The following is a 22,988-nucleotide window of genomic DNA, read 5'->3' as shown; positions in this document are numbered from 1 at the left end:
GATCACGAACCTCGCCGCAGACGACAACGGTGAGTACTGCACCTACGACACAGGGGAGGGGGGAGGAGGAAAGGTTACGGGCACACATACGCCACACACCTACCCCTACCCTCACCGAAATACCTACACACCTATGCAGATAAAAAAGTCAGAGTGACACCCCCAACCCCCCCCAAAAAACAAAGACAAAAGGCAATGAATTTAAAAGTAGAACCATATTATTGCAACAATAAAGTATAGCGACCTTAGCAATACATGAAGAATGAATACACATCTAGAACTCCATCCATACAAGTAGCAAAAGTCCGGCCCAGTCATTCAAAGTCCAAATGTCCGTGGGCCAATGTGCAGCAGCACATGGGCAAAGCCCACACACGAGATCGAGTCCATTGGAGAGAACACTGCTGGGGCATCACTAAAATAAAAAGACAGGCACCTCAGGGGAAAGGGAAGGGGGGGCACCTCAGCCACATGAGTCCACGACGCCAGATCCACGAAGGGCCTCCATGCCCACTGTGCCATCCTGGGGAGTGCAAAGCCACAGTCTCACAAGTCTCTACAGTGGGTGGGTTGCCCACTGTGCCATCCTGGGGAGTGCAAAGCCACAGTCTCACAAGTCTCTGTAGTGGGTGGGTTGCCCACTGTGCCATCCTGGGGAGTGCAAAGCCACAGTCTCACAAGTCTCTACAGTGGGTGGATTGCCCACTGTGGCATCCTGGGGAGTGCAAAGCCACAGTCCATCAGGTGGATTACAGAGACCACTGGTCATGGAGGAGGCATGGTGGGCAGAGTGCGTCGTGAAGGCCTGCCCGACACAGAACCGGGACTGCCAATGGGCCAGCGGTGCTTGAGATGAAGGGCCCAGCGGAGCGGTGCTTGAGATGAAGGGCCCAGCGGAGCGGTGCTTGAGATGAAGGGCCCAGCGGAGCGGTGCTTGACAGGAAGGGCCCAGCGGAGCAGTGCTTGACAGGAAGGACCCAGCGGAGCGGTGCTTGAGATGAAGGGCCCAGCGGAGCGGTGCTTGACAGGAAGGGCCCAGCGGAGCGGTGCTTGACAGGAAGGGCCCAGCGGAGCGGTGCTTGACAGGAAGGGCCCAGCGGAGCGGTGCTTGAGATGAAGGGCCCAGCGGAGCGGTGCTTGAGATGAAGGGCCCAGCGGAGCGGTGCTTGACAGGAAGGGCCCAGCGGAGCGGTGCTTGAGATGAAGGGCCCAGCGGAGCGGTGCTTGAGACGGTGGGGCCCAGCGGAGCGGTGCTTGAGATGAAGGGCCCAGCGGAGCGGTGCTTGACAGGAAGGGCCCAGCGGAGCGGTGCTTGACAGGAAGGGCCCAGCGGAGCGGTGCTTGAGATGAAGGGCCCAGCGGAGCGGTGCTTGACAGGAAGGGCCCAGCGGAGCGGTGCTTGACAGGAAGGGCCCAGCGGAGCGGTGCTTGAGACGGCGGGGTCCTGTTCAGCGGTTCTGGTCACGGCGGGGCCCTGTTCAGCGGTGCTTCTCACGGCGGGGCCCTGTTCAGCGGTGCTTCTCACGGCGGGGCCCTGTTCAGCGGTTTTGGTCACGGCGGGGCCCTGTTCAGCGGTTCTGGTCACGGCGGGGCCCTGTTCAGCGGTGCTTCTCACGGCAGGGCCCTGTTCAGCGGTTCTGGTCACGGCGGGGCCCTGTTCAGCGGTGCTTCTCACGGCGGGGCCCTGTTCAGCGGTGCTTCTCACGGCGGGGCCCTGTTCAGCGGTGCTTCTCACGGCGGGGCCCTGTTCAGCGGTGCTCCTCACGGCGGGGCCCTGTTCAGCGGTGCCTGTCTTGTGTTTCCAGTGAACCACACCTGGCCAATACTTGCCGCTCAGTCTGCATCGGACCTTTCTGTTGCGGGGCCCTCCTGTGATGGAGTCCTGGGGCCCTGGCTCTCCTTCAATACCCCCGGAATGGGGCTGGTGGGGCCCTCATGGCCAGGTCGGCTGCTCCCTGCCTTTTGCTCCTTGCTGCCCTTGCCCTCCTTGGCAGACTGTCCGTGGCCCTTGGCTCCCTTACCCGATGTGGCAGGTGACGGTGCAAGGCTACCCTCCTTGGGGGCAGGCGTATCAGGCCTGTCGCGCCTGCCCTTCAGTTTTTTGGTCCTCTTCCCAGGGGGGGGCTGGCTGTGCCTTCTCTGCTGGACGATGTCCCAGCCCAAGGAAAGGGTGGACTCCAAAAACCAGGCACGACGTTCTTTGGAGTTGCTGGGCTGGTGGTGGCTGAGGTGTTTGTGGAACTCTTACGGGATGGAGGGGGTGGGTCAGGTGAGGAAAAGAGGTCCACTTTAGAGAGGAAGATTTTCTTTGGAGCCATTGGAAGGGTGGCTGGAGTGGGTATGGGAGTGGAGGAAGAGGATGTGGTTGTAGGAGAGTCAAGTGTGCTGTCTTTGGGTGCAGGTGCTTGGGCAGGAGGCTGACGTGAGGTGGATGGCTGTTGTTTGGGTGCCTGCCTGCGTTTGTGTGGTTGGGAAGCGGGGGTGACAGACACACTGGGAGAGGACACAGGGGACGTGTACATGGCAGTGGGGGTGGTGACTGCACGTGTGCGGACTGGTGTGGAGGGTGTGCTGGTGATGGGTGCAATGGCTGATGGTGGTGTGATTGCAGGTGTGTGTGGAGACGTCACAGGGAGGGAGGAGGGAGACGAGGAGGTGGGGGACACAGAGGAGGTAGTGGCTGTTGGCATGTCTGTATCTGGATGTTGCTTGGGTGAATGCTTGTGTGTCCTGTGGTGCTTATGTCTGGATGAGCTGCCCTTGGGTGTTGAGGTGTGTGCAGACTGGTCTGTAGGTGTGGATGGGATAGGCAGAGGAACAGGGGAGTGGGACTGGGTGAAGGGAGTCAGAAGAGGGAGGCTGGAGACAGGGACAATCGCTGCCGTCAGTGCTGAGGCCAGAGCGTTGAACGATCGTTGATGGGCAGCCTGACCCGAATGAAGGCCCTCCAGGTATGCATTGCTTTGATGCACCTCCCTCTCCACACCCTGGATGGCATTCAAAAGGGTAGACTGCCCAACAATGATGGTCCTCAGGAGGTCAATGACCTCATCACTGAGGGCAGCAGGGGTGACTGGGGCAGGGCCTGAGGTGCCTGGGGCGAAGGAGATGGCCGGCTTCCTGGCCTTGCGGGCACGGGCCGAAGGCCGAGGGGCTGCTGGGAGGGCGGAGCTGGTGCGCTGGGTGGCAGCTGTACCTGTAGGATCGGTGGGCACGGATGTTGCCGCCACCGCAAGGGAGCTCCCTTCTGAGGACGTGTCGGTGTTGGTGCCGTCTCCACGGGTCCCCGTGGTGGAGCCCCCCTCGCCCTCCGTCTCACTGGTCATGTCGGAGTCCGTTGCGGAGGGCCATGTGAGATGCAGCTCCCTCTTGCGCCAAAGCCACTTCTCCTCCGCCTGATGATGCTAATGCACACATTCACAGAAAAACAAAGAAAATGGGGGGGGGTGGAAAACATAAAGACAAGTTGAGGGCATGCATTGGGGACACCGTTGGCAGAGAGGACAGACACAGAAGCCCCCTGCACTACGCTGTGCACTTGGGGTACACTACTCATTCACTGGGACATGCCCTACAAGCCTATGGGCGACAATTGCCCACACAGTATACACTGGTCCATGAATCGCGTCACTAGGCACCCTACAGAGGTGGGGGGCGGGGGCACAGGACCATACTTCACGGACGGGCCTATTCTACAGAAATTGCCTTGGCCTAGGGATACCCACAGCCCTCCTCCCCCACCCAGGCACCTCCACTGCGCTCAAAATAGCTGAATGTGCTGGTACTCACCCCCTTGTGTCTGCTGTGATGTCCTCAAGCGCCCATCTAAATCGGGGTAGGCCACCGCCAGGATCCGAGACATCAGGGGGGTCAAGGTACGACTGGCACCCCTCCTAGGTTGGGAGGCCATCCCCAGCAGAGCCTCCGCGGTCTTCCTGCTCCCGCGGCGGATGTCCTCCCACCTCTTGCGGCAGTGGGTGCCCCTTCTGGTGTGGAACCCCAGGGCCCGGACGTCCTTGGCGATGGCACGCCAAATGTCAATCTTCTGATGGGCGCTGACCTATGTGACATGTACAGGGGGGAAGAGAAACATCATCACTTTTCTGCATGCTCGATGTGAGTGGCCCCCCCTCCCCAACCTTGCCATGTGGCACATGCTCTCATCTGTCGTGCCATGCATTCGTCATTCGCTGCCCGCCCCTCCATCGTACATCCTCCCCACTCAGCCCAGGCATTGGGCACTATGCATTGCCCCCGTGTACTCACCTGTTGGTCTAGAGGCCCGTAGAGTAGCGCATACTGGGGGAGGATCCTGCCCACGAGCTTCTCCAACTCCTCGGGACTGAAGGCGGGGGCCCTTTCCCCAGTCGCAGCAGCCATTGTCACTTCCAGACCGAGGTCACAGCAGCACTTGCAGTATAGGTCCTCTCCTGTGGATGCTCAGGTCTCGTGTGATCAAGCAGAGAGAAAATGGCGGTTACGGCCGTGGCGGTGCGTGCTGCGGCGGTGCGTACCGCGGCGGTGCGTACCTCGACCGCCGGCGCTCACCGCCATTGGCTCCTGAAACCCATAGGGTTCAATGTTGTCCAATGCGGCTTTGCGCCGCGGACTGCGACCGCCTACCGCCACGGTGTGCCACGCTTGCGCTATGACCTCACTTCACATTGTCACACTTCACAGGTCAGGCAGCCGCCATTTCAAGGGCCTACATGGCTTCATTCCTACTGCGTCACACATGGCTAGGCCTTGCACCGACAATCATACTAGCCATTCAATCCCGAGAGATTCGTGTACTGGGCATGCTGTGGGCACTTACCTGTGGGTTGCTTGACTCTGTGCTCCATGTTGTCCTTCCTAGGCATCGTCCGCTGGGACTTGCGAGGAGACGGAGGAATGTTCCCGTGTACAGACCGCTGGTGGACCTGTCGACAATGGAAGAAAGACACGTCATACTCACCTACAGACTCAACCGTGCCACTATACAGGAACTGTGTGCCCAGCTGGAGCCAGACCTGATGTCACCCATCCGCCAACCCACGGGGATTCCGCCTCTAGTGCAGGTGCTGTCAGTACTGCATTTTTTGGCAAGTGGATCATTTCAAACTACCGTGGCCATTTCATCTGGGATGTCTCAGCCTATGTTTTCAAAGGTGTTGTCCAGAGTGTTGTCTGCCCTGATGAAATACATGCGGAGCTACATCATTTTCCCTGAGGTGGGTGACTTGCCTACAGTGAAGGGTGATTTCTATGCCCTTGGACACATTCCCAATATCATTGGTGCCATTGATGGTACCCATGTGGCTTTGGTTCCCCCAAAAGACGATGAGCAGGTGTACAGGAACCGAAAAAATTATCATTCGATGAATGTCCAGGTGGTCTGTTTGGCTGACCAGTACATCTCCCATTTAAATGCCAAGTTCCCAGGGTCAGTGCATGACGCGTACATCATGCGAAATAGCAGCATCCCTTATGTGATGGAACTCCTACAGAGACACCGTGTGTGGCTAATTGGTAACTCTGGTTACCCAAACCTGCCTTGGCTATTGACCCCAGTGAGGAATCCCAGGACCAGGGCAGAGGAACGGTACAATGAGGCCCATGGGCATACCAGGAGGGTGATTGAGCGGACCTTCGGCCTCCTGAAGGCCAGGTTTAGGTGCCTGCATATGACTGGTGGATCCCTAATGTACTCACCAATGAAGGTGTGTCATATCATCGTGGCCTGCTGCATGCTTCACAACCTGGCTTTGCGACGCCAGGTGCCTTTCCTGCAGGAGGATGGTCCAGATGGTGGTGTTGTGGCCGCTGTGGAGCCTGCGGAGAGTGAAGAGGAGGAAGACGAAGAGGACGACACAGACAACAGGGACAGAGTGATACTGCAGTATTTCCAGTGACACACAGGTAATAATCTACTCCTGCATTGTATTATATCTGTAACTGTAGTGGCTCTCTACTGTCTGACCTTTCACCCCAATGTATGGTAACTTAGTTGTGTATATCACTTCCTATTTCAGTGATCTGATCCCCACGGAGTGCCCTCTGGTTTTTTTCCCCATGGACTACCGCTGTGTGACACTGGTATGTTGTCATCACAATGTAACTAGAAATGTTTTGTTGGTTATATCGAATACATTTGGTTTAAATAAATAGATAGCAGAATCCAGTTGGTTAATGTGCAATAATTGTGTTTATTGCGGAACTGATGCTGCGCAGTTCTTCCCGGAACCCCATGTACTGGCCCTCCTGCATGGCCTGGATCTCCTGGAACCTGGCCAGGACCGTCGCCATCGTCTCTTGGGAGTGGTGGTACGCTCCCATGATGGTGGTGAGGGCCTCTTGGACAGTGGGTTCCCTAGGCCTGTCCTCCCTCTGTCGCACAGCAGCCCTCCCAGTTCCTCTTTGTTCCTGGGCCTCTGTCCCCTGGACGGTGTGCCCACTACCAGTGCCCCCAGGTCCCTGTTGTTGTTGGGGTGGTGGGTTACCCTGGGTGCCCTGTACTGGTAGACACACCGCTGCTTGACCTGTCCTGGAGACAGAAGCATGGGCCCGCTGGGTGGGTGCTGTGCTGGTGTTTCCTGAGGGGGGTAGGTCTGCTGTGGCCTGGGGCTGACTGAGGGTAACCGACTGTCCAGAGGTCCCCGATGGTCCGGGCTGGTCATCAGGTTCTAGGTCGACAGAGCTGCTGTCATCACTGGGGGCCTGTTCTGGGGGTGGGATGGACAAATCTGGACCCTCCTGGCCGGTGTGTTGGCGTTCGGGCCCTGCAGGGGTAAAAGAATATGGTTATTGATTTTGTGTGTGCCGTGGCATGCAATTTGTGGGTGCCCTTGTCCCCCAGTGCTGGCAGTCCCATGTGGGAGGAGTTGTGAGGGTGGTTTGTGGGGGGGATGGGTATGTGCAGTGGTCATGCTTAGATGATGGGTGTCCATGGTTTGTGTTGGCATTCAGGGGTTTTGTGCTGGTGAGACATTAACAGGGAGTATGTGTGCTGGGGTTTAGGGGTGAGGGTGGGGGTGTGGGTTGGCATGCTGGTGGTTGGGGGGGGTGAAGTAGTTGAGATTAGACTTACCAGAGTCCATTCCTCCGCCTACTCCAGCGAGGCCCTCAGGATGCAGGATGTTCAAGACCTCTTGCTCCCATGCTGTGAATTTGGGTGGAGTGGGTGGGGGTCCGCCGCCAGTCTTCTGCACAGCGATGTTGTATCTTGACACCATCGACCGCACCTTCCCCCGTAGGTCGTTCCAGCGCTTTCGGATGTCTTCCCGATTTCTGGGATGCTGTCCCACAGCGTTGACCCTGTCGACGATCCTTTGCCATAGCTCCGCCTTCCTGGCTATTGTGGTGTGCTGCACCTGTGTGCCGAAGAGCTGGGGCTCTACCCTGATTATTTCCTCCACCATGACCCTGAGTTCTTGGTCCGTGAACCTGGGGTGTCTTTGGGGTGCCATGGGGTGGTGTGGATGAGGTGTGGGGTGGTGTTTGTGGTGATGAGTGTGGTGGTGTGTGGTGTTTTGTGCGTAGATGTGGTGTGGGTGATGATGTTGGGTTCCTGTGTGTGTTGTGGTTTGCGTTCCCTGTGCTCTCTCTCTGTGTATTGCGCCTTGTCTCTGAATTTCGATTTGTGGGGGTTTGTGGGTGATGTGGGTGTGTGTTTTATATGGTGATGGGTGTGTGGGTGTGGTGTGTGTATGTGTATCAGGTGTGTGTATTTCGAATTGTCCAATGTGGCTGTGTTTTGTAAAAGTGTGTGTGTTTTGAGCGCCGCGGTGTGTACCGCCAATGGAATACCGCGGTTGAAAGACCGCCGCGTGGATTCGTGGGTCGTAATGGCACGGGCGTGTTTGTGTTGGCGTGACGGTGGAGGTTTGGTCATCTCCAGTTTATCGCTGACCGCTGATGAGGCGGGCTTCAGTGGATGTCGGGTTTTTGGCGGTTTGGCAGTTGTGGGTCAGAATGACCGTGGCGGTTTACCGCGGCCGCAGCGGTATGATGGCGGTCTTCTGACCGGCGGTAAGAGCCTTTTACTGCCAGGGTCAGAATGACCCCCTAGGTGCCTTTTCTGCAGGAGGATGAGGCTGAAGATGAGCGTGTGGCAGCAGTGGACCCTGTGGACAGTGAAGATGAGGAGGCAGAGTATAAGGATGAGCACAACAGAAGTGCAATAATTTGTCAATACTTCCAATAACACACAGGTAAGACACTGTAACTTCACTTTTAATTGACAGTTTTGTGTTTAACATTGTCACTGGCAGGCTGATTTTCCCACTTCTATGGCCACTTACTGTACCCTTTGGCATCTCTATTTGCAGCTATTTGTGCCCCACTATCGCTCCTGGTGTGTTGACTAAAGCCAACTACAGGTCATTCATATGTATACATCACTGCACAGTTGTATTGCAGTGTTTAAAGCTTGTTAAATAAATAGATAGTTCAATCATTTGAAAGATCCCATATTTGTATTTTTTCAAATGGCGTTTATTTAAGTGCTAATAAGTAGAGAGGGATGTGCAATGGGTTGTGGTGATGGTGGAGGAAAGTCCAGGATAGAGTCCAGTCTATGTGGATCACAGGTGCATTGTCTAAGGGGGCATAGGAATTGGAGCAATGGCAGTTCAAGGTGGACAGGGTGAAACACAAGGGTGACAATCAGGAGAGTCTTATTTCCTGGCAGGGGTCTTGGCAATAGTCTCTGGCTTCTGCTTGGATCGCAGGGAATGTTTGCAGGGTGGTTCTCCTTCTGCAGGGGTGCTGGTGACCTGGTGGTCCTGCGGCGGGGCCTCCTGTGCACTAGCGGCAGCGGAGGTGGAGGGTTGTTCATCGGTTTGGCTAGTAGTATGGGCCCAGTGGTATGCCACTGCCTCCCTCATACTGTTGCCCATGTTTTCCGGCACCCCTGCAATGGAGACTAGGGTGGTGTTAATGGACTTCAAGTCCTCCCTGATCCCCAGGTACTGTCCCTCCTGCAGCCGCTAGTTCTCCTGCATCTTGTCCAGTATCTGGCCCATCGTCTCCTGGGAATGGTGGTATGCTCCCAGGATCTTGATGAGTGCCTCCTGGAGAGTCGGTTCCCTGGGCATGTCCTCCCCCTGTCGCACAGAAGTCCTCCCAGCTTTCCTGTTGTCCTGTGACTCTGTCCCATGAAACGTGTGCCCACTGCCACTGACCCCAGGTCCCTGTCGTCCTGTGTTTGTAGGGTGGCCTGGGGTCCCTGTAGTGGTGGACAACCTTCTGATTGACGTGTCCTGGGAACAGAGGTATGGGCCCGCTGGGTGGGTGCTGTGGTGGTATTTCCTGAGGGGGGGGAGGCTCTGTGGTGGTATGGGACTGTGCCTGGGTAATCATTGTCCGGAGATCCCTGATGAGCCAGGTTGGTCATCCACATCCAGGCGTCCAGATCTGCTGTCATCACTGTGGGCCTCTTCTGGGGGGGGGAGGGGGCTGAATGTTGTTGGCAACTCCTCTCCGGTGACGTTGGCGGGGGGACTTGTGGGGATGTAAATGCAGTGTTATTTTTTCTGCGTGTGACATCTTGTGCATATGTGTGTTGCCCTCTATGGTTGTTATTGCCCTGGCAGCTTTGCCTTGTGTGAGTAGTTATTTGGTGGGCTTGCTGTTTCCCTCTAGTGTGAATGTTTTAGTGATGGGTGTCCATGCAGGTCTGTGATGGTGGTCCATGCATTGGTAGAGCATGCAGGGCTTGGTAATGGGAGGGGTGGGTTGTGATGGTGGGGTGTGTGGGATGTGGTGGAGTAATGGGAGTGAGGGTAAGGGTGGGGGTATGTGATGGCATGCAGGTAGGGGGGTGTTAGTAATAGAGATTTGACTTACCAGAGTCCAATCCTCCTCCTACTCCTGCCAGGCACTCATGATGCATGATTGCCAAGACTTGCTCCTCCCATGTTGTTAGTTGTGGGGGAGGAGGTGGGGTCCACCCCAGTCCTCTATTCATCTATTTGGTGTCTTGCTGCCACAGAACACACCTTCCCCCGTAGGTCGTTCCACTTCTTCCTGATGTCATCCCTTGTTCTGGGGTGCTGTCCCACAGTGTTGACCCTGTCCACGATTCTCCACCATAGCTCCATCTTCCTAGAAATGGATGTCTGCTGCACCTGTGATCCGAATAGCTGTGGCTCTACCTGGATGATTTCCCCCACCATGACCCTTAGCTCCTCTGAGAACCTGGGGTGTCGTTGTAGTGCCATGAGTGTAGTGTGAGTGGTGTGGTTGAGGGTGTGTGATGTAAGGTACGTGGATGGTGTATAGGTGATGGTGGTGTGTGATTGTGGTCTTGTCTGTGGTCTTGCTATCTCTCTTGTAGCACTTGTTTGTAGTCATAAAGGGTTGTGGGTTTTGTGGGTGTATTTTTATAGTGGTGTTGGTGTGTGAATGTGGTGTATGTATGGGTGTCAGGTGTGTGTTATTTGAATTGTCCAATGTAGTGTTGTTTTGTATGTGTGTGCATTTTGAACGCGGCAGTATGTAGCGCCAATGGTTTACCACCATTGAATATCCGCAGCGGTGATTCGTGGGTCATAATATTGTGGGTGTAGTTCTGTTGGTGTAGCGGTGTGCGTTTTTCTACCGCCAGTTTATCACTGACCTTTGGGGTGGCGGACTTGTGTGTGTGGCTGTATAGTAACTGTTAGAAATGGGGTCTTTGGTTGACAGTCAGGTTACCCCCGTTCAAGCAAGGACCCTCACTCTACACAGGGTAAAAGAGATTCACCCTCAGCTAACCCCTGCTTACCCCCTTGGTAGCTTGGCAGAGCAGTAGGCTTAACTTCAGAGTGCTAGTTGTAAAGTATTTGTACCAACACACACAGTAACTTAATGAAAACACTACAAAATGACACAACACAGGTTTAGGAAAATAGGAAAAATGTATCTAAACAAAACAAGACCAAAACGACAAAAATCCACCATACACAAGTCAAGTTATCAATAAAAATGCAAAAAGAGTCTTTAAGTAGTTTTAAACACAGACTAGCGCTGCTAGTGTGAAAATGTACCTTGTGTGCGTCAAAAATAACCCCGCACGGGCGGATGTGTGTCAAAAATAACTCCGCACGGCGGTACTTGAGTCAAAAATCCAGCCGCACGATGATCCGAAAATCCTGCAGCGCAGGTTGTGATCTCCCAGCCTCCGTCAGCGATGCTGCGCGTCGTTTCTCCTGCTCCGTGCGTCGATTCTTCTGTCGTGTTTCCTGCGAGCGTCGTTTCTCAGCTGCAGAGCCGGCGGCGCGTCATTTTTTCAGCCGCAGATCGGATTCGTGTCAATCTTTTCCCCGCACGGAGCTCTGTGCGTGGATTTTCTTGTCTTTAGGCTGCCAGCTTCTCCTTTCAGGGTCCCAGGAACTGGATGGGCACCACAGGGCAGAGTAGGAGTCTCTCCATAGACTCCAGGTGCTGGCAGAGAGAAGTCTTTGCTGTCCCTGAGACTTCAAACAACAGGAGGCAAGCTCTAGATCAAGCCCTTGGAGATTTCTTCTCAAGATGGAAGGCACACAAAGTCCAGTCCTTGCCCTCTTACTCTGGCAGAAGCAGCAACTGCAGGATAGCTCCACAAAGCACAGTCACAGGCAGGGCAGCTCTTCTTCCTCAGCTATTCAGCTCTTCTCCAGGCAGAGGCTCCTCTTGGTTCCAGAAGTGTTTCTCGAGTCTGTGGTTTTGGGTGCCCTTCTTATACCCAATTTCTCCTTTGAAGTAGGCCTACTTCAAAGTAAAATCTCTTTGGAATGTGAAATCCTGCCTTTCCCAGGCCAGGCCCCAGACACTCACCAGGGGGTTGGAGACTGCATTGTGTGAGGGCAGGCACAGCCCTTTCAGGTGTAAGTGATCACTCCTCCCCTCCCTCCTAGCACAGATGGCTCATCAGGAAATGCAGGCCACACCCCAGCTCCTTTTGTGTCACTGTCTAGTGTGAGGTAGAACCAGCCCAACTGTCAAACTGACCCAGACAGGGAATCCACAAACAGACAGAGTCACAGAAATGGTAGAAGCAAGAAAATGCTCACTCTCTAAAAGTTGCATTTTCAAACACACAATCTCAAAATCAACTTTACTAAAAGATCTATTTTTAAATTGTGAGCTCAGAGACCCCAAACTCCACATGTCCATCCGCTCCCAAAGGAAATCTACACTTTAATCAGATTTAAAGGTAGCCCCCATGTTAACCTATGAGAGGGACAGGCCTTGCAACAGTGAAAAACGAATTTAGCAATATTTCACTGTCAGGACACATAAAACACATTACTATATGTCCTACCTTAACCATACACTGCACCCTGCCCTTGGGGCTACTTAGGGCCTACCTTAGGGGTGTCTTATATGTAAGAAAAGGGAATGTTTAGGCCAGGCAAATGGGTACACTTGCCAAGTCGAATTTACAGTTAAAACTTCACACACAGACAATGCAGTGGCAGGTCTGAGACATGATTACAGAGCTACTTAGGTGGGTGGTACAACCAGTGCTGCAGGCCAACTAGTAGCATTTGATTTACAGGCCCTGGCCACCTCTAGTGCACTGTACTAGGGACTTACTTATAAATCAAATATGCCAATCATGGATAAGCCAATCACATACAATTTTACACAGAGAGCATATGCACTTTAGCACTGGTTAGCAGTTGTAAAGTGCTCAGAGTTCAAAAGCCAACAGCAACAGGTCAGAAGAAAATAGGAGGCAGGAGGCAAAAAGATTGGGGATGACCCTGCATAAGCAAAAATGTCCAACAGTAACGGATTGCTATGTGTGTGTCATAATATGGGTAGCGGTAATCCGCTGCGGCGGTGGTATGTTGGCGGCAGTCAGCATGATGGTAAGCGGCACTTACCACCAATGTCACAATGAGGGCCATAGTACTCAATACTATGCAACAATTTACAAATATACAGAAGCAGATGGAAAAGCTCTTTGAGAATGTTGCATATTCACTCTTGTCCCTCCCAATAGGCTGTCCTTGGCCAACAATCACATGTCAAAACCTTTACTTGAATTAAACTGCGATGATGGAATATAAAGTTGCAGTAACTCATTTATCTTTACCAATGAAACATACATTTTTTGGACATGAATGTTTGTCAGTGTCATTTCTTCATTAAAAGCTATAATGGAGTAATGACACATAGGGGGTTCCGCCATGGTCATTGTGACCCACAGCTCGGAATCTGCCAAAATCCAGACACCCACACAAGTCAGTTACACCAAAGGTCAGTGATAAACTGGTGATAACAAAACCTCCACCATCACGCCAACAGGAATGCGCCCACACTATCACGACCCTCGAATCCATGCGGCGTTCTTTCAACCACGGTATTCCATTGGCAGTACACACCGCTGCGCTCAAAATACACACACATATACAAAACACAACCACATTGGACAATTCCAAATACACATACCTGATACACATACACACCACTCCCACACATCCAATACAATATAAAACACACAACCACATCACCCACAAACCCTTACGACCACAATTGTGACTGAGGGCCAGAGAGAGACACCACCATCTACAAACTAGCATCCACAGGCACTCAACACCATCACTCACACAACATCCACAAACCTCACACAGCACACCTCTAAATATCACCCCACACATCACAACACACACCACCCCACACATCACCCACACCACCCCATGGCACCGCAAAGACACCCCAGGTTCTCTGAGGAGGAGCTCAGGGTCAATGTGGAGGAAATCATCTGGGTAGAACCACAGCTATTCAGATCACAGGTGCAGCACACCACCATAGCTAGGAAGATGGAGCTATGGCGAAAAATCGTGAACAGGGTCAACTAAGAACTAGGGATGACATCAGGAAGAGGTGGAGCGACCTACGGGGGAAGGTGCGTTCCGTGGTCTCAAGACACCACATCGCGGTTCAGAGGACTGGCGGCGGACCCCACATCCTCCCCCACAACTAACAACATGGGAGGAGCAGGTCTTGGCTATACTGCATCCTGAGGGCCTCGCAGGAGTAGCTGGAAGAATGGTAAGTCAAATCTTAACTATTACATCCCCCACCCACCTGCATGCTATCACATACCCCCACCCTCGCAACATCCACTCTCCACGAGGCCCTCTCCAACATCATGGGAGCCTACCACCATTCTCAGGAGACGATGGCAACGGTACTGGCCAAGTTTCAGGAGACCCAGCGGCTGCAGGAGGAACAGTATTTGGGCTTCAGGGAGGAACTCAAATCCATAAATTCCAGCCTGGGCACCATTGTAGGGGTGCTGAAGGAACTCGTAAACACCAGGAGGGACACTGTGGCACAACAAGGGGCCCCTGACACTAGCATGGACGATGAACTGCCCACCACCTCCGCCGGCGCTAGTGGACAGGATGCACCACCACAGAACCACCACACCAGCACCCCACCCCCTGCAGATGGAGAACCACCCCGCAAACGGTCCCTGAGGTCCAGGACAAAGACAGAGAACAATGCCAAGACCCCCGCCAATAAATGAAACCACCCTGATTGTCATCCTTCTGTCCCACTTTGTCACCCTGTCCATACCTAAACTGCCCCAGCTCCACTTCCTATGCCCCTTTGGACAATGCATCTGTGAGACTAATAGACTGGACTCTGCCATGGACATCCCTCCACCATCACCCCTGACCATTTTATAACCCCCTCCACTACTGAGCACTTAAATAAACACCCTTAAATCAAAAAACAATCTGGAGTCAGTCTGTGCTTTAGAAAATGTGTTTTTGCAATAACAGTGGCAAAATGCTACATCAAATGTAATGTCAACATACCTATGTCACACAGCACTAGTCCATGTGGAAACAGAGCAGATGTCACACAGTGGGACCCACATCTGTGAAATCATAAGGGAAAGTGACAACTCAGTGACCATACACTGGGTGAAAATGACAGACAGATGAGAGGTAGTAGAATTAAATCAGATGTAGCAGGCTGTGTTGTCTTCTTGCCTGTGTCTCACTGGAAGTATTGCAGGATCACCGTGTTCCTGTTGTCTATGTCCTCTTCTTCTGCTTCCTCGTCTTCACTGTCCACAGGCTCCACAGCTGCCACAACACCTCCATCTGCACCATCCTCCTGCAGAAAAGGCACCCGTCGTCGCAAAGCCAAGTTGTGAAGCATACAGCAGGCCACGATGATCTAGCACATCTTCTTTGGTGAGTAGAATAGGGAACCACCTGTCATATGGAGGCACCGGAACCTGACATTCAGGAGGCCGAAGGTCCTCTCTATAACCCTCCTAGTTCGCCCATGGGCCTCATTGTAGCGTTCCTCTGCCCTTGTCCTGGGATTCCTCACTGGGGTCAGTAGCCATGACAGGTTGGGGTAACCAGAGTCACCTGCAAATGTCGAAGGACCACTGTTGGACACACACTAACCATAAGGGACAACCCCAGACCCAGACACCTAGTCACACTGTATAGGGTCCATGTCCTCACCTAATAGCCACACACGGTGCCTCTGGAGTTGCCCCATCACATAAGGGATGCTGCTATTTCTCAAAATGTAAGCATCATGCACTGAGCCAGGGAATTTGGCGTTCACGTGGGAGATGTACTGGTCTGCCAAACACACCATCTGCACATTCATCGAATGGTAACTCTTCCGGTTTCTGTACACCTATTCACTCCTGCGGGGAGGGACCAAGGCCACATGTGTCCCATCAATGGCACCTATGATGTTGGGGATATGTCCCAGGGCATAGAAATCACCTTTCACTGTAGGCAAATCCACCACCTGAGGGAAAACGATGTAGCTCCGCATGTGTTTCAGCAGGGCAGACAACACTCTGGACAACATGTTGGAAAACATAGGCTGGGACATCCCTGATCCAATGACCACTGTAGTTTGAAATGACCCACTTGCTAGGAAATGGAGTACAGACAGCACCTGCACTTGAGGGGGGGATTCCTGTGGGATGGCGGATAGCTGACATCAGGTCTGGCTCCAACTGGGCACACAGTTCCTGGATTGTGGCACGATCAAGCCTGTAGGTGATGATCACATGTCGCTCCTCCATTGTAGACAGGTCCACCAGCGGTCTGTACACCGGAGGATGCCGCCATCTCCTCACATGCCCCAGCGGACGGTGCCTATGGAGGAGAACAGCAAGCAGAGAGTCAACCAACTCTGAGGTACGTAAACACAGCCTACTCAGAAATATTAGCAAATCGACATATGCCTGTATGAGTGTTTAGGCAAGGCTTAGATATGTGTGAAGCAGTCCAAAATAATGCCATGTGGGCCCATAAAATGGCAGCTGCCTGACCTGTAAAGTGGGACAATGGGATATGAGGTAACTGCACTGGCGTTGTACACCATTGTGGTAGGCGGTCGAAGACCGTGGCGCAATCCTGCATTGGTTAACATTGGACCCTATGGGTCCAAGGAGCCAATGACGATGTGCGCCGGCGGTGACGGTACACACTGCCGCGGACGTGACCGCCATTTTCTCTCTGTTCAATAACTTGATACCTGATCTACGACAGGAGAGGACCTACACTTCAAGTGCTGCTGTGACCTCAGTCTGGAAGAGACAATGGCTCGTGTGTCTGGGGAAAGGGCCCCTGCCTTCAGCACGGAAGAGTTGGAGAAACTCGTGGATGGGCTCCTCCCCCAGTGCATGCTACTCCACGGTCCTCCAGACAAACAGGTAAGTATACTGTGAGCATGCTGTATGGGCAATGCCTGTGTGAAGTGGTGTGGATGAAAGATAGGGGGGGTGAGAATGAGGCGTGCATGAAACGACGGTGAGTGCATGTGCGTCATGGCAAGCGTAGGGATGCAGGCCAATAACTGTGACGGTGCAGATGGTAATAACTTATCTTTTTCCCCTGTCCTATTTCTGTAGGTCAGCGCCCACAAGAAGAAGGACATTTGTCGTGCCATCGCCAAGGAAGTCCGGACCCTGTGGGTCTGCCACAGACGGAGCACCCACTGCCGGAAAAGATGGGAGGACATTCGCCGCTGGAGCAAGAAGACGGTGGAGGCCCACCTGGGGAGGGCCTCCCAACGTGGGAGGGTTGCCCATCGCACCATGACCCCCCTAATATTCAGGATCCTGGCAGTGGCGTATCCAGAGTTGGATGGGCGCTTGAGGGCATCACAGCAGCCACAAGGGGGTGAGTACACTCTCATTCTGCTGATTCAGCGCACATTGGAGGTGTATGGGTGGGGGAGGTGGGCTGTGGGTTCCCCTAGGCCAGGGCGAGTTTAGTAGGCAAGGACCCTTCTTAAGGCAGGCCCTGTGACACCCCACCCCATCTGTGTACATTGCCAACTACACCTAGTCAGGCTCCTGTGACATCCATGTGTGCAGCAATTGGGTATAGCCTTGTAACCCAAGTCTCTAGGATTGAATAGGGAACTCCAAGTGTGCGACTTAGTGCAGGGGGCTGCTGTGTCCGTAGTGTCCGCCAACAGTAGCGGTATTGCATGCACTCAACATGTCTTTCTTCTGTCTTCCCCCCTTTTTGTGGTCTCCCTGTTCTTGTGTGCATTAGCATCATCAGGCGGAGGAGCAGTGGCACTGGAGCAGGAGGGATCTGCATCCCTCAAGGCTCTGGAGGGCGACACTACGGAGTCTGAATTCACCAGTGGGACGGAGGGTGAGGGGAGCTCCATGGGGGGACAGGAGCTGACACCAGTGATACGGACTCCTCTGATGGGAGCTCCCTTGCGGTGGCGGGCCCATCTGTGCCCCCCGCATCTACAGGAACATCCACCACCCCCCTACCAGCTCAGCCCTCCCAGCAGCCCCTCAGCGTTTGCCCCGTGCCCGCTCACCCAGGAGGGTGGGCATCTCCTTCGTCCCAGGCACCTCTGCCCCTGCCCCTGTCACCCCTGCTGCCCTCAGTGAGGAGGTCATTGACCTCTTCAGGTACCTCACTGTTAGGCAGTCTACCATTTTGAATGCCATCCAGGGTGTAGAGAGGCAGTTGCAACAAACCAATGCATACCTGGAGGGCATTCACTCTGGTCAGGCAGCCCATCAGCGAGCTTTTCAGACTCGGGCCTTAGCACTGATGGCAGCCATTGTCCCTGTCTCTAGCTTCCCCCCTCCAACTTCCTCCACCCAGACCCAAACCCCTGTACCTCAGCCTATCCCAAGCACACCATCAGACCAACATGCACACATGTGAACACACAAGGGAAGCTCTGGCAAACATAAGCATCACACATCCCACAGGCACTCACACAAGCATCACACACATGCAGACACACCAACATCCACTGCCTCCACTTTGTCCCCCTCCTCCTCGTCTCCCTCCTCCCTCCCTGTCTCGTCTCCACTCACACCTGCATGCACTACATCCTCAGCCACTACCTCCATCACCAGCACACCCACCACCACACCCCGCTCATGTGCAGTCACCACCCCCACTACCATTCACACGTCCCCTGTGTCCTCTCCCAGTGTGTCTGTGAGGCCACCTCCTAAATGCAGCCACACACCCACACAACAGCCATCCACCTCACGACAGCCTTCAGCCCATGCACCTTCACCCAAAGTCACCAAACGTACACCTCCTACAACCACTACCTCTTCCTCCACTCCCAAACCCCCTCCATCTACCCGTCCCAGTGTTCCTAAGAAACTTTTCCTGTCCAACCTAGACCTCGTTCCCTCACCTCCCCCACCCCTTCAGTCTCCTAGGGCCTGACTCTCCAGGTCCCAACCCAGCACCTCAGCCACAACATCTGCGGGACCAGTGGTGCCAGCAGTAACCGGCTTCTGGAGTGCGCTAGGCAGCAGGGCAGCCAGTGTGGCAAGGAGCCAGAGCACGGATAATCGCCCACCTGTAAAGCATAAAAAGTTGGCCAGTGCCCGGCGGGAGAGGGGAAAGAAATCAGCCACCAAAGCTGCTCCCAGGGGTACAGTTGGGGGTGTGGAGACAGCTGTGCCACCATCCAAGGTGGGGAAGGGGCACAGTAAAACAGGCAAGTCTGGGAAGATCTGCTCGGCGGACAAGACCGCCACCAGCCACGCTGCCCAGGACACCCCCGCCAGCAGCACCACTGCCCAGGACACCGCCGCCACCAGCCCTGCTGCCCCGGACACCGCCACCACCAGCTCCGCTGCCCAGGACACCGCTACCACCAGCCCCGCTGCCCAGGACACCGCCGCCAGCAGCACCGCTGCCCAGGACACCGCAGCCAGCAGCACTGCAGGCCAGTGAGCGCCAATGATTCAGATGCTATTGAGGCCGCCACAGGCAGGATGAAGCACTCTGGGCACAAAGCCCCCTCCAGAACCAATGGGGAACAGCATCCACTACCCCAGTCCTTGGCAAGATGAAGCTCTCTGGGCACGAAGTCCCCTCCAGAAACCGGTGGAGAATGTTATCCACTTGAGAGACTGTGGCTTTGTACTCCCCAGGATTGAACAGTGGGCAAACCACCCACTGAAGAAACTTGAGAGACTGTGGCTTTGCAATCCCCAGGATATAGCAGTGGGCAAACCACCCACTGTAGAGACTTGAGAGACTGTGGCTTTGCACTCCTCAGGATATAGCAGTGGGCAACCCACCCACTGTAGAGACTTGAGAGACTGTGGCTTTACACTCCCCAGGAGATAGCAGTGGGCAACCCACCCACTGTAGAGCCTTGAGAGACTGTGGCTTTGCAATCCCCAGGATTGAACAGTGGGCATGGAGCCCCTTTGTGGATCTGGCGTCGTGCACTCATCCGGCTGAGGTGCCCCCCCTTCCCTTCCACCTGAGGTGCCTGTTTTATTTCTATCTGATGCCCCAGCAGTGTTCTCTCTGTCTTGTTCAGGTATTGAGTGCGGGCCTCGCCCATGCCTTTTGGGCCCAGTGGTCCACAGACTATGATAGTGGAATACCATGGACTTGTATTCTTGGTGTATATATTTGTTTATAGTGTGAATATCTTAATATATGCAGCGCCGCACCCAGTTCTTACAATCGACAGTCCTGTCACAGACTTACCAGGGTCTTGGGACTTTTCCACTATTTATCCCAAAACATACATATTTTTCAACATCTTTGGACATTGGAGCCTGTTAATACATCCATCACTTTTACATATTAGGAGCCTTGAAAAAGTCAATGTTGACGAAACAAGTGTCGGCTGTTTCCTTACAACCACGAAAACTGTAGTGGCATACAAACAACTCACCTAGTGTGATTTATTGGATCAGGGTATTTGGTTCCTGAGACATCACAAAGAAATAAATGGATTGCATTACGACTCTGCGATGTGCTGTGTTTTTCTCATCTTAATATATGTATATATTTTTGATTACTGTCTTCGTATATATTACAATCATTCATCTCATTTCCTTTTTTCCTTGCATTCTTCCAGGGGTTTTGGGGGGTGTAGCTGTGATGTATCATGATGCATTAGTGTGTGTGTTGTCATGGGTGAGGGTGGGAGTGGGGTTGTTGTGTGTTGCGTGTGTGTGTCACTGTTTTTTCCCTCCCCTGTGTCGTAGGTGCAGTACTCACCGTGGTCTTCGCCGCCGGCGTTCGTGCTCCTGGTAGAGGAGCAGGAAGATAAGGGCTGGAAGAATCTGAAGTTCCGGTTCCATGGCGTCCTGGTTCATCGTGGGATGTGAAGAGGTGAGCGTTTTCCCTTCCAAGTCCTGTTTCCGCCGTGTTTTTGTTCGCGGTGAATCCGCCCCGGAAAAGGTGGTGGATTGGTGGCTTATAATAATGTGGGCTGTACATTATCTTCCGCCTGTCTGTTGGTGGTGACCGCCACGGCGTTTGTTTGTACCGCCGTGGCGGTTGGAGTGTTAAAGTGGCTGTCTATGTTGGTGGTTTCCGCCACGGTCGTAATTCCATTTTTTTTTCCGCCGGCTTGTTGGCGGTTTTACCGGCACTTTAACACCGACTGCCAGGGTTGTAATGACCACCATAATCCTAAATAAGGATCATAAACACTCATTCATTGGTTATATTTTTTCACACATTTTGGATCAGCATTTACTTTGCTGTGATCAAATTAAATGAGATACAAACTGGACAATGTCCTAACTCGAGACAAAACTAAATCTGACATACCTTCTTTAAACACTTTTCTACAATATTAATATATTATGTATCTACACTTAAACCTTGAGATTTATGAATAGTCAGAGCATATGCCACAGAGAGTGGAGACTGTTTCTGTCAAACATATAGGTGGTCATTCTGACCTCGGCGGTAAAAGGCTCTTACCGCCGGTCAGAAGACCGCCATTCTACCGCCGCGGCCGTGGTAACCCACCACGGTCATTCTGACCAACAACTGCCAAGCCGCCAAAAACCCGACATCCACGGAAGGCCGCCTCATCAGCGGGCAGCGATAAACTGGAGATGACCAAACCTCCACCGCCACGCCAACACAAACACGCCCATGCCATTACGACCCACAAATCCACGCGGCGGTCTTTCAACCGCGATACTCCATTGGCGGTACACACCGCCGCGGTCAAAATACACACCCAGCTCCAAAACCCAGCCACATTGGACAATTTGAAATACACACACCTGATACACATACAAACACCACCCCCACACATCCAAGCAACTATAAAACACACACCCACATCACCCACAAACCCCCACTAGTTGGAAATCGGAGAGAAGGCGAGAGAGAGAGAGCGAGCGAGCACAGCAATCGAAAACCCCAACACACACAGGAACCCAACATCATCAACCACACCACATCTACGCACACATTACCACACACCACCACTCACATCACCGCAAACACCACCCCACACCTCATCCACACCACCCCATGGCACCCCAAAGACACCCCAGGTTTTCGGACCAAGAACTCCGGGTCATGGTGGAGGAAATCATAAGGGTAGAGCCCCAGCTCTTCGGCACACAGGTGCAACACACCACAATAGCCAGGAAGGCGGAGCTATGGCAGAGGATTGTCAACAGGGTCAACGCTGTGGGACAGCATCCCAGAAACCGTGAAGACATCAGAAAGCGCTGGAACGACCTACGGGGGGAAGGTACGGTCGATGGTCTCCAGACACAACATCGCTGTGCAGAGGACTGGCGGCGGACCACCACCCACCCCTCACAAATTCACAGCATGGGAGCAAGAGGTCCTTAACATCCTGCATCCTGCGGGCCTCGCTGGAGTAGGCGGAGGAATGGACTCTGGTAAGTCTAGTCTCAACTACTCCCCCCCCCACCACCAGCATGCCAACCCACACCCCCACCCTCACCCCCAACCCCCCAGCACACAGCCTCCCTGCCAATGTCTCACCAGCACAACCCACCCAACCCAAAACCAAACCCTGAATGCCAACACAAACCATGGACACCCATCACCTATGCATGACCACTGCACATACCCATCCCCCCCACAAACCACCCTCACAACTCCTGCCACAAGGGAATGCCAGCACTGGGGGACAAGGGCACCCACAAATCGCACACCATGGAACACACAGAAGCAATAACCATACTCTTTCACCCCTGCAGGGCCCGAACGCCAACACACCGGCCAGGAGGGTCCAGATATGTCCATCCCACCCCCAGAACAGGCCCGCAGTGAGGACAGCAGCTCTGTCGACCTGGAACCTGATGACCAGCCCGGACCATCGGGGACCTCTGGACAGTCGGTTCCCCACACACAGACACAGGCCACAGCAGACCTAACCCCCTCTGGGAATATCAGCACCGCTCCCACCCAGCGGGCCCATGCCTCTGTCTCCAGGACAGGTCAATCAGCGGTGTGTCCGCCACTACAGGGCACCCAGGCTGACCCAACACCCCAACAACAACAGGGACCTGGGGGCAGTGGTAGTGGGCACACCGTCCAGGGGACAGAGGCCCGGGGAAACAGGGCAAGTGGGAGGGCTGCAGTGCGACGGGGGGGAGGACAGGCCCAGGGAACCGACTCTCCAAGAGGCCCTCACCACCATCATGGGAGCATACCACCGCTCCCAGGAGACGATGGCGACGGTAATGGCCAGGTTCCAGGAGATCCAGGCACAGCAGGAGGAACGGT

Source organism: Pleurodeles waltl, chromosome 2_1, assembly GCF_031143425.1.
Source record: "Pleurodeles waltl isolate 20211129_DDA chromosome 2_1, aPleWal1.hap1.20221129, whole genome shotgun sequence".
Lineage (NCBI taxonomy): Eukaryota > Metazoa > Chordata > Amphibia > Caudata > Salamandridae > Pleurodeles > Pleurodeles waltl.
This window is presented reverse-complemented; position numbering follows the sequence as displayed.